Source organism: Dama dama, chromosome 18 (assembly GCF_033118175.1).
Source record: "Dama dama isolate Ldn47 chromosome 18, ASM3311817v1, whole genome shotgun sequence".
NCBI classification, from domain to species: domain Eukaryota; kingdom Metazoa; phylum Chordata; class Mammalia; order Artiodactyla; family Cervidae; genus Dama; species Dama dama.
In genome coordinates, this window is record NC_083698.1 from 42328687 (window position 1) to 42339351 (window position 10665).

Consider the following 10665-nt stretch of genomic DNA (forward strand, 5'->3'; position numbering starts at 1 on the left):
CAAAACATTAGATGAACTAAAAAAGCCTTAGGGTATGCACTCTCTGCAGAGTTGCCAAGTAAATTATAGGATGTCTAGTTAAAATGTGAATGTCAGATAAGTAACAAATGGTTAGTAAAAGTATGTTCCAAATATTGCATACTTACATTAAAATTTTATTCTTTATCCCAACTTAGTTACAGTTGAGTGTCTTATATTGTCGTTTGCTAAATCTGGTAACAATAATAACTCTCTGTAGGTCAGGAAGAGACACAGAAAAGAGGGGATTCTCAAACTCTTTTGAGGTTTTAGGACCCTGGCTACAATTTTTGTCCTCCTTGAGATATCTATTCAGAAGTTCAAAGATGTCTCAACTGAGAAAGGAAAGGACTACTGGGAAGAGTAAAGGAGAAGAGGATGTTAAAATGAAAGATTGTCCTTTGGGGGAACTTTGTATGCTCATCACAATAATCACAATCATCACAATAACCACTTTATCAGAAGAAGGGGTTATATATCAGAAGAGAGGCAAAGTAACCAAGGGACCAAGGCAGGAGATCAAATGACCAGATGACTATCTGACAGATAATGAGCTTCCAGTATGTGGATTGCCGTTATAAATCACCAAGTTATAAAACTAAGTACATAAACCCTCACATGAGAAAAGTCACCTTTCAGATGGCCCTAAGGAACAAGTCTTCTGACAGAGTCTCCAACAAAAATACTAATGACAGAAAAGCAAATTGATCTTGATGTTGAAGCCCTGTTGTTCAAAGCTATGAAAGAAGGGATTTAAAAACAGTTTAGAATACTTTTCAACATTGATTTCTAGATTTGAAAGTAATTTTGTAAACCATCCAGTTGAACTTCCTCACTGTGTAAATGTGAAAATGAACTCATTTACACTCACTTGACTTATCCCAAAATATTCTCAAAATGCAAACCTTGCTTTCTATTCAAAGTAATTTTAAAAAGCACACATATTTATAAACAAAAATGTAGCAGCAACATTTTTCACTTCAAACTAAAAGAATTAGTTGCTTGCCAATAATGAAGGTTCACTACGGTTTTGTAGAAGATGCTCCAAACTGAAGGTTGGGGTCAGGGTCTGGCCCTAGTTCTGCCTCTCAAGCGTTCTGAGCTCTCCTATGCTGTTATCATAGGGTCAACTAGACCAGTCACAACAAACTTGGAAGCATGTTGAAATGATGAGGAGAGCTTAAAATACCACAGATTTTTCCTTGAAATCACAAGGAGAGCTTAAAATACCTCTAGAGATTCTGATTTAGTAATTCTGGAGTCTGTATTTTTTCAGAGCACACAGAGAAAGATTACAGTCCAGAAAAAAATTTTTCTTTCACTTACGACATTCACAGTCTTTTCTTTAAACGAATTTGAAAATCCTGCTTCCTCTTTTCTATACCTCTAGGACTTTTAGCATAACCAAGATAAACTCCCTGCTTTTCCTTATTAATGATCACGGATTAATTGAAGTGGCCCAACATGTGGAAAGAGCCAAAGGCCCAATAATCCCTGCAGGCTGGTCCTGAATGCAGACTGTAAGCTCTGTGAGGACAGCATGATTGTCTGAACACCTAACACATAGCAACATGCAGCTTGTGGCCTGAACGCTCTCGGAGTATTTGTGAGTGGTGGGAACCATGGTTGCTCGAGGCTATAGCCTGTGGCTCTTCCTATCCTTTCTCTCTTCTTTGGTAATTATCCACCTCCCATTCAATTCCTAGGGCAAAGGATTCTTAGATTTGCATTCTGAGAGGCAACACCGTATGGTAGGCTTTGGGCTCAGAAGGACTGTGTTGGAGGCTGGAACTGTCATTTCATAGTTGTGTGCATTCTGCAAGCCTTCATTTGCTTATCCATAAGTGGCAGTCAGGAGCACAGGCTGTGGATTCTCTCAGACCTAAGTTCCAGTCCTGGTGTTCCCTCTTGCTGAGACATCTAGCAAGTTACCTGACCTCTCTAAATACAGTGACCCTAGTCCTGGCTTATGCTTGCTGTCCCAGAGTAATGATTACTTCCAAAGTGTCCTGAACTGGAAAATAAATTATGTTTCCTTCAGATTCTTCAGGTATACCACTCGGATAAAATCATTATAGATCTGTGAAAATAAATGAGAAAAAGTTTGGGGCTTCTCTGGTGGCTCAGTGGTAAAGAATCTGCCTACTGATGCAGACTGATTGATGCAGATTGATGCAGACCAATTCGGACCAGACTGATCTCTGGTCTGGGAGGGTCCCACATGCTGATGGGCAACTAAGCCTGTGTATCACAACTACTCAGCCTGTGCTCTAAGGGCCCAGGAGCCGCAACTACTGAGCTCATGAAGTTCACGACCTAGAGCTCGTGCACCACAAGAGAACTCATCGCAATGAGAAGCCTGCTCACGGCAAGAGTAGCCCCCACAGCCACATATGGAAAAAGCCTGCTCAGCAACTAAGACCCAGTAAAGTAAAAAAAAAATAATAATAATAAAAAAATTATACATGTAAAAAGAAAATGTCTCTAAAGTACTTCAACTGGGGCCTGGCACACAGTAAGTGCTCAGTAAATGTGACCATTATTATTGCTACTTTGAGCAGTGTACCTAATTTCCTTTAATCTCTGTTGTTCATTTGTAAATGGGGATAATGATTTTCTTCTGTCTGCATTTACGTGTCATTTTGAATCACCAACACATTCACAAGGTTCAAAAATTCATGTGTAAGAAGCATTAAAGTGACGTTGTACTACCATTCCATAACTGGAAGGCAATCATGGTGTCAGCTTCTTGTGTCTTCCCAGAGATATTTTCTACACAAGCAGATATAAGTACATAGTCTTCTTCCCATAAACAGTAGCACGACTTACACCATTCTGCACCTTGCTTTTTTCACTTACTCTATCTTGGTGACCTTTCCATAACAATACAAAAGAGCTTCCTCATCCTCATGTTTTTTAAAACAGTTGCAGAGCGTGCTGTTACATGGATGTTCCATAATTTGCTTGGCCAGTCCTAGTAGTGCTGCACTGAAGCTTAATATAAGAATTATGAAACACTAACAGTAAGACACTTAATATTTATTATTTATAATTACTATCATCTTTCAAATTTTATTTATTTTTTAATTGAAGGATAATTGATTTACAGAATTTTGCTGTTTTCTGTCAAACATCAACATGAATCAGCCATAGGTATTACACGTCCCCTCACTCTTGAACCTCCCTCCCATTTCCCTCCCCACTGCACCCCTCTAGGTTGATACAGAGGTCCTGTTTGAGTTCCCTGAATCATATAGTAAATTCCCACTGGCTATCTATTTTATACTATTACCTTTTAACTGAACTTCACTCACATTTACTTCATATGCTTCATTTCTCAAGTCCTTGGGTCTCCATCTATTAATTTGCTCAATGCAAATCTACTTAGTCCTTACTTATAAGTTTGGCTAAAATTTACCAGTTGGCTATGCTTAGAGATTAAAAAGTTCTGGTACATGCCCTCAGGGACCTGTCATCTAGGGTCTCTGCAATCTATATCCTTTAAAGGATTTCTTACAGATGGGTATGGGCATATGACATAATGGAACATATAGGGGAATGTAGGAGGTTTTGGGGATGGGAGTAAGAGATCATTGATGACAAAATATAAATATTTAGGAAATGAGATCGAGGGCCTTTGATATAAAAATCATGCTACTATTTCCTCATTATAAAAGTAATATATAGCACAATATGTAATTTTTCACTTTTCTCATGCATAAATGATATGTTAAATGTATATTAAAAATACAATGTATGTACATATATGTAATGTATATTTACAGAACTGAGATACTGTCTTAATAGTTTTTCATTAAAATATTTTGTACCTAACATTATTTCATAAACATTTTGCCATATCAATATGCATCAGAAGATATTTTTTAATGATTATATAATATTTTCTAATATATATACCATGATTTAGTTAAGCATCTAGAAGGGAATGGCAACCCACTCCAGTATTCTTGCCTGGAGAATTCCATGGACAGAGGTGCCTGGCAGGTTACAGTCCATGGGGTCACAAAGAGTCAGACATGACTAAATGACTAACACTTTCATTTTTCACTTCTTTATCATTAGACTACTTAGGCTACTTCTAATTTTCTGCTATCACAAGTGAGATTTTGTTTTTCAATCTCTGTGAGTTTATGTGTATAATGGTAATGAAACACAGTCCATATTTAAACAATGTTAATGGTAATAAAATATAGTCTATATTTAAACAATGTTAATGCTCTATTTAAGTATTGGACAACTTACAAAGTGGGTACATAAAAACTACAAATTGACTTAAAATAATATAAATGAGAGACATTTATGAGAGTTCCTTATATATATACAATAATAGTTAATTATAGTATAATATTAATTGAGACTGAAATCGAAGTTCTCAGCATCTATGTAAGGCAGGAATTATCCATGTTTTTCAGATGAAGTAATAATAGCCTGGATTGGAATTTAGGACTGCTCACTGCAGAAACCATGTTCTTATGCTATGTTGCTTCATTAACTGTGTATCAGACTAATCATATAAAAATATTTATCTACTTCTATCTAAGTTATGTTAATTACAGGCATATACTCCCACTTGTGATCTGTTGCTTATGAAGCATGGTGGTCTTAACCAAATTAGAAGCAAGGCTAGAGCTCAAGGAAGGCTTCAGAGAGGATACTACCTGGAAGTAGCTCTTGAGGGATGGATTATTGTTGTTCAGTTGCTCAGTCATGTCCAACTTTTTGCGACCCCATGGACTGCAGCACACCAGGCTTCCCTGTCCTTCACCGTCTCCCAGAGCTTGCTCAAATTCATGTCCATTGAGCTGGTGACGCCAGCCAACCATTGCATCCTCTGTCGTCCCCTTCTCCTCCCACCTTCAATCTTTCCCAGCATTAGGGTCTTATCCAGTGAGTCAGCTCTTCACATCAGGTGACCAAAGTATTGGAGCTTCAGCTTCAGCATCAGTCCTTCCAATGAATATTCAGGGTTGATTTTCTTTAGGATTGACTGGTTTGATCTCCTTGCAGTCCAAAGGACTCTCCAGAGTCTTCTCCAACACCATAGTCTAAAAGCATCAATTCTTTGGCACTCAGTCTTCTTTATGGTCTAACTCTCACAACCATATATGACTACTGGAAAAACCATAGTTTGACTATATGGACCTTTGTTGGCAAAATAATGTCTCTGCAGCTGTCTAGGTTTGTCATAGCTTTTTTTCCAAGGAGCAAGTGTCTTTTAATTTCATTGCTGAAGTCACTGTCTTCAGTGATTTTGGAGCCCAAGAAAATAAAGTCTGTCACTGTCTCCATTGTTTCCCCATCTATTTGCCATGAAGTGATGGGAATGGATGCCATGATCTTCGTTTTTTGAATGTTGAGGTTTAAGCCAACTTTTTCACTCTCCACTTTCACCATCATCAAAAGACTTTTTAGTTGCTTTTCACTTCTGCCATAAGGGTGGTGTCATCTGCCTATCTGAGGTTATTGATATTTCTCCCGGCAGTCTTGATTCCAGCTTGTGCTTCATCCAGCCTGGCATTTTGCATGACGTACTCTGCACATAACTTATAGAAGCAGGGCAACAATATACAGCCTTGACGTACTCCTTTCTCAATTTGGAACCAGTCTATTGTTCCATGTCTGGTTCTAACTGTTCCTTCTTGACCTGTATACAGGTTTCTCAGGAGACAGGTAATGTGGTCTGGTATTCCCATCTCTTTAGTTATTTTCCACAGTTTGTTGTGATCCACACAATCAAAGTCTTTAGCTTGTCAATGAAGCAGAAATAGATGTTTTTCTGGAATTCTCTTGCTTATTCTATGATCCAATGGATGCCTGCAATTTGATCTCTGGTTCCTCTTCCTTTTCCAAATCCAGCTTGAACATCTGAAAGTTCTCGGAGAATTTTGAGCATTATTTTGCTAGTGTGTGAAATGAGTGCAATTGTGTGGTTGTTTGAACACTCTTTGGCATTGCCTTTCTTTGGGATTGGAATGAAAACTGACCTTTAAGTGAGGCATGTGATTATGTACAGAGAAGTGAAAGGTAAAAATTAATGGGACCTAGTCGCAGAATGGGCTTCCCTGGTAACTCAGCTGGTAAAGAATCTGCCTGCAATGCAGGAGACCCCGGTTCAATTCCTGGGTCGGGAAGTTCCCCTAAAGAAGGGATAGGTTACCCATTCCAGTATTTTTGGGCTTCCCTGGTGGCTCAGATGGGAAAGAATCTGTCTGCAATGCAGGAGACCTGGATTCGATCTCTGGGTTGGGAAGATCCCCTGGAGGAGGGCATGGCAACCCACTCCAGTATTCTTGCCTGGAGAATCCCCATGGACTGCAGAGCCTGGTGGGCTAGTCCATGGGATCGCAAAGAGTTGGACAAGACTGAGTGACTAAGCACAGGACAGCACTGCACAGTCACAGAAGACCAAAAGTACTGGCAGAAACTTTTTTTAGGTAGTCAGTGAAAATGAAACTGGAGAGGTTGAACAGGATGTGGTCTTAAAGGATCATAAAAAGCAGGCTACACATTTCAATTTGAAGCCATGTGCTCTAGCTATTTGACCATATTCCCATCCTCCTTTGTCCTATGCAGAACTACTGATCAAAACCACCTACTATGAGAGAATTAGTCAACTCCACTAAAGATACTAATCATCCCAGCACTAATTTTCTATGCCTCCTTAAGGTGATAAATTGCAAGATTTATTTTCCAACTAGGAACACATGAAAGATCATTAATACTCACAAGATATGCCTCTAGAATCTTCTTTGGGATAAAAAGCTCAGTAATTCATATTGGTGCTTAAGTTTGAATGACAGATATTTTAATAAGAAAGAGTTCTCTTTAACTGAAAATGGAAGAACAATATACTGGCTTACTAGTCTTCTTTAATAAACATAATACAGACATAGTAAAAATACAAGTATTATGGAAGGACTAATCACAAAAATAAATGGTTTTCCACCCCTCTTCTCCCCACTCTATTCCCTAAAATAAACTTTATCTTAAAATAGTTTTTTTGTTTTTAGTTCTGGTGGGCTTATTTTTAACTCTAAATCAGCTTTTCTCAGAAAGAGTGTTATTAGTATTAATATTTTGGGGGACATATGTGGAACCGTGCTGTGCATTTAGCATGTTCGTCCCCGATACTAAATGCCCATAGCACCCTCCAGTCACTGTGATACATTTCCAAATCTCCTTAAGAATTGAGAACTACTGCTCTAAGCAATATATGGCTATCTTTTGATTTATTGAATTTAGGTATTATCTATGAGTGCTTACTATGGAAAATGAATATTTAAGTCTCCTTACTCCCTACTATTTTTTTCCAGATTGTATTACATTTTGTTAACTTATGTAACCAATATAGGCTAAAACATTCTCTCCATTCTTTCCTTCTGATATTTCTATTAGACATCTACTGGAGCTCCTCTTTATACCAATGTGTCTTTCAACCTATGACATTTTTCATCATTTAATCTCAACGGGTTGATCTTAGGTGATTTTCTCAGATTTGACTTCCAGTTCACCAATCTTCCTTTGGGTAATATGTTGTTTAGTTAATACATTAACTAAAAATAATCAATGTCTGTATTTTTCATCTTTATTTTCTTTTTGAAATATACTGTTCTTTTTATGCACTGTCTTTTTCATTTTGTTTTCTATTCTTTTTATCCCTTTAACAATTTTTAACACAATTATAACTTTTTTCATATATTTCTATTATTTTTGATTCTTTGGGATTTCTTCTATTTGTTTTGCTCGCTCAAACTCCCTTATGATTGTTTATAGGCTTTTTAAATTGTGAGCTCATATTAAGTGGGGGGAGATAAGAAGAGGTTCCATGTTTCCTTGTGCCTGAGGTCACGTCTTCCTTCCAGATTTAAATGGTATAATCCCATCTCTATATCTCAGGGTCTGTATCCTCCAGAGAAACTGCTATGGTTGTGCTGGGTATAAACTTGCACTAACTGCTCTTCTAAATGATTTTCTGCATTCTTTTGGTAGTCTTTATTTTAAAGTTGACTATTTCCAAATAGGAAAAGGAGTATGTCAAGGCTGTATATTGTCACCATGCTTATTTAACTCATATGCAGAGTACATCATGAGAAATGCTGGGCTGGATGAAGCACTAGCTGGAATCAAGATTACCGGGAGAAACATCAATAACCTCGGATATGCAGATGACATCACCTTTATGGCAGAAAATGAAGAACTAAAGAGTTTCTTGATGAAAGTGAAAGAGGAGAGTGAAAAAGTTGACTTAAAACTCAACATTCAGAAAACTAAGATCATGGCATCTGGTCCCATCACTTCATGGGGAATAGATGGGGAAACAGTGGAGACTTTATTTTTTGGGGCTCCAAAATCACTGCAGATGGTGACTGCAGCCATGAAATTAAAAGATGGTTACTCCTTGGAAGTAAAGTCATGATCAACCTAGACAGCATATTAACAAGCAGAGACATTACTTTGCCAACAAAGGTCCATCTAGTCAAGGCTATAGTTTTTCCAGTAGTCATGTATGGATGTGAGAGTTGGACTATAAAGAAAGCTGAGCGCCGAAGAATTGATGCTTCTGAACTATGGTGTTGGAGAAGCCTCTTGAGAGTCCCTTAGACTGCAAGGAGATCCAACCAGTCCATCCTAAAGGAGATCAGTCCTGGGTGTTCATTGGAAGGACTGATGTTGAACCTGAAACTCCAATACTTTGGCCACCTGATGCGAAGAGCTGACTCATCTGAAAAGGTCCTGATGCTGGGAAAGATTGAAGGCGGGCGGTGAAGGGGACGACAGAGGATGAGATGGTTGGATGGCATCACTGACTCAAAAGGCATGAATTTGAGTAAACTCTGGGAGTTGGTGATGGACAGGGAGGCCTGGTGTGCTGCCAGGCATGGGGTTGCAAAGAGTCGGACATGACTGAGTGACTGAACTGACTGACTGATTTACTTATACATTTCATTGTGTCTTATCCTTTATTTTTGTGTGTTTGTACTGAAGAGAGGTCTGCATGAGTTAGTTTAATACCCCGGGTTGCTAGATGCCCTCTTATTTTTAACTATGTGAATATAGTTCATTACTGGTTCTATCTATTGAACAGAAGTTACTTAGTTCTTCCTAAAGTCATTATTCTTAGAGTTTATTGACTACTTTTTGTTTTTAAGTTGTATCACTTTATTTTTTTTCTAAGTCTGGTACAAATCTGCCAGCCTAGGATTGTACTGGGGGAATAACACTCTTATTTCACATCTTCCTCCTTCTTTCTTTCTGCTCTCATTTTGCTGGAGCACATCCTTAGGTAATTGTTTAGGAAAGGGTACTTGGAAGCAAATTGCCTGAGTCTCTGAAGATCTGAAAATGTTCTCATTTTACTTTCACACTTAATAATTTAATCGGCAACAGAATTTTAGGTTCAAAATCATTTTCCCTCATAACTTTGAAGGCACTGCTCCATTGTAGTTTGGTGTCCTATTCAGTGATGAGAAGCTTAATATCAGTCTTAAGTGACTTTATGTTCTCTTTCTAGAGCCCCAATAGATTGAAGTTGGACATAATGAACCGTTTTCTATGTTTCTTATCTTTTCTAGCATATATACTCTCCATCTCTTTGACATTTGGTTGTTCATTCCAGGAGACTGCTTAAACTTTATCTTTCAGCTGCTCTACTAAATTGATTTCAGTAATTACTTTTTAAAATCTCAAGATCTTTTTTGTCTGTTTTCCGATTATTCCTTCTTTATAGAATTATATTTTTGTTGTATGAAAACAATACATTTTAAATCACTCTGAGGGTACTAAGATTTTTTTATTTTTAAAAGCTATTTTATATATATTTTTCTTTTTTTGGTAGTCCTTATATCTATTTTTAAATTGAAGTATAGTGATTTACAATGCTGTGTTAGTTTCAGGTATATGGCAAAGTGATTCAGTTATATATATATGTATGTGTATATGTATATATATAAGTATTCTTTTTTACATTCTTTCCCATTATAAGTTATTACAATTATTGAATATAGTTCCCTTTGCTATACAGTAGATTCTTATTATTTATCTAGTTTGAATAACATATTGGGTGGGCCAAAAAGTTTGTTTAGGTTTTCTGTAAGATATTATGGAGAACCTGAACAAAACTTCGGGCCAATCCACTAATAGTGTCTATCTGTTAATCCCAAACTTCTGATTTATCCCTCCCCTCCTGCTTCCCCTTTGGTAACTCTAAGTTAAAAGCTATTTTAAACAATCTCCCCTCTGACATTAGTAACTATTTATCTTGGGGTTGTTTTTTTTCATACTCCTTCATATGTCAGGTTATTCTTGGTCTTATAAATATGTGTGTGTGTGTGTGTACGTGTGTGTGTGTATATATATATATATATATAAAGACCTCACTGACTTTTCTGATTATACATAAAGACCTCACTGACTTTTCTGACTAACTGGGGTCACCTTCCTCCACTCTCTTGTACACAGGTCTTTCAGGGCAGGATTCTCCCCTGAATGGAACGGTGATCAGGAACCTTTGCACAGCAGAGCAGGCTCTTCAACTTCTGGTTTGACTTTAGTGTGAGGAGGCAAGAGCTGGCCTTCAGACTAGGGTTCACTCTCTTTTCAAATGCCAGAAAGAGAAAGGATTTACCC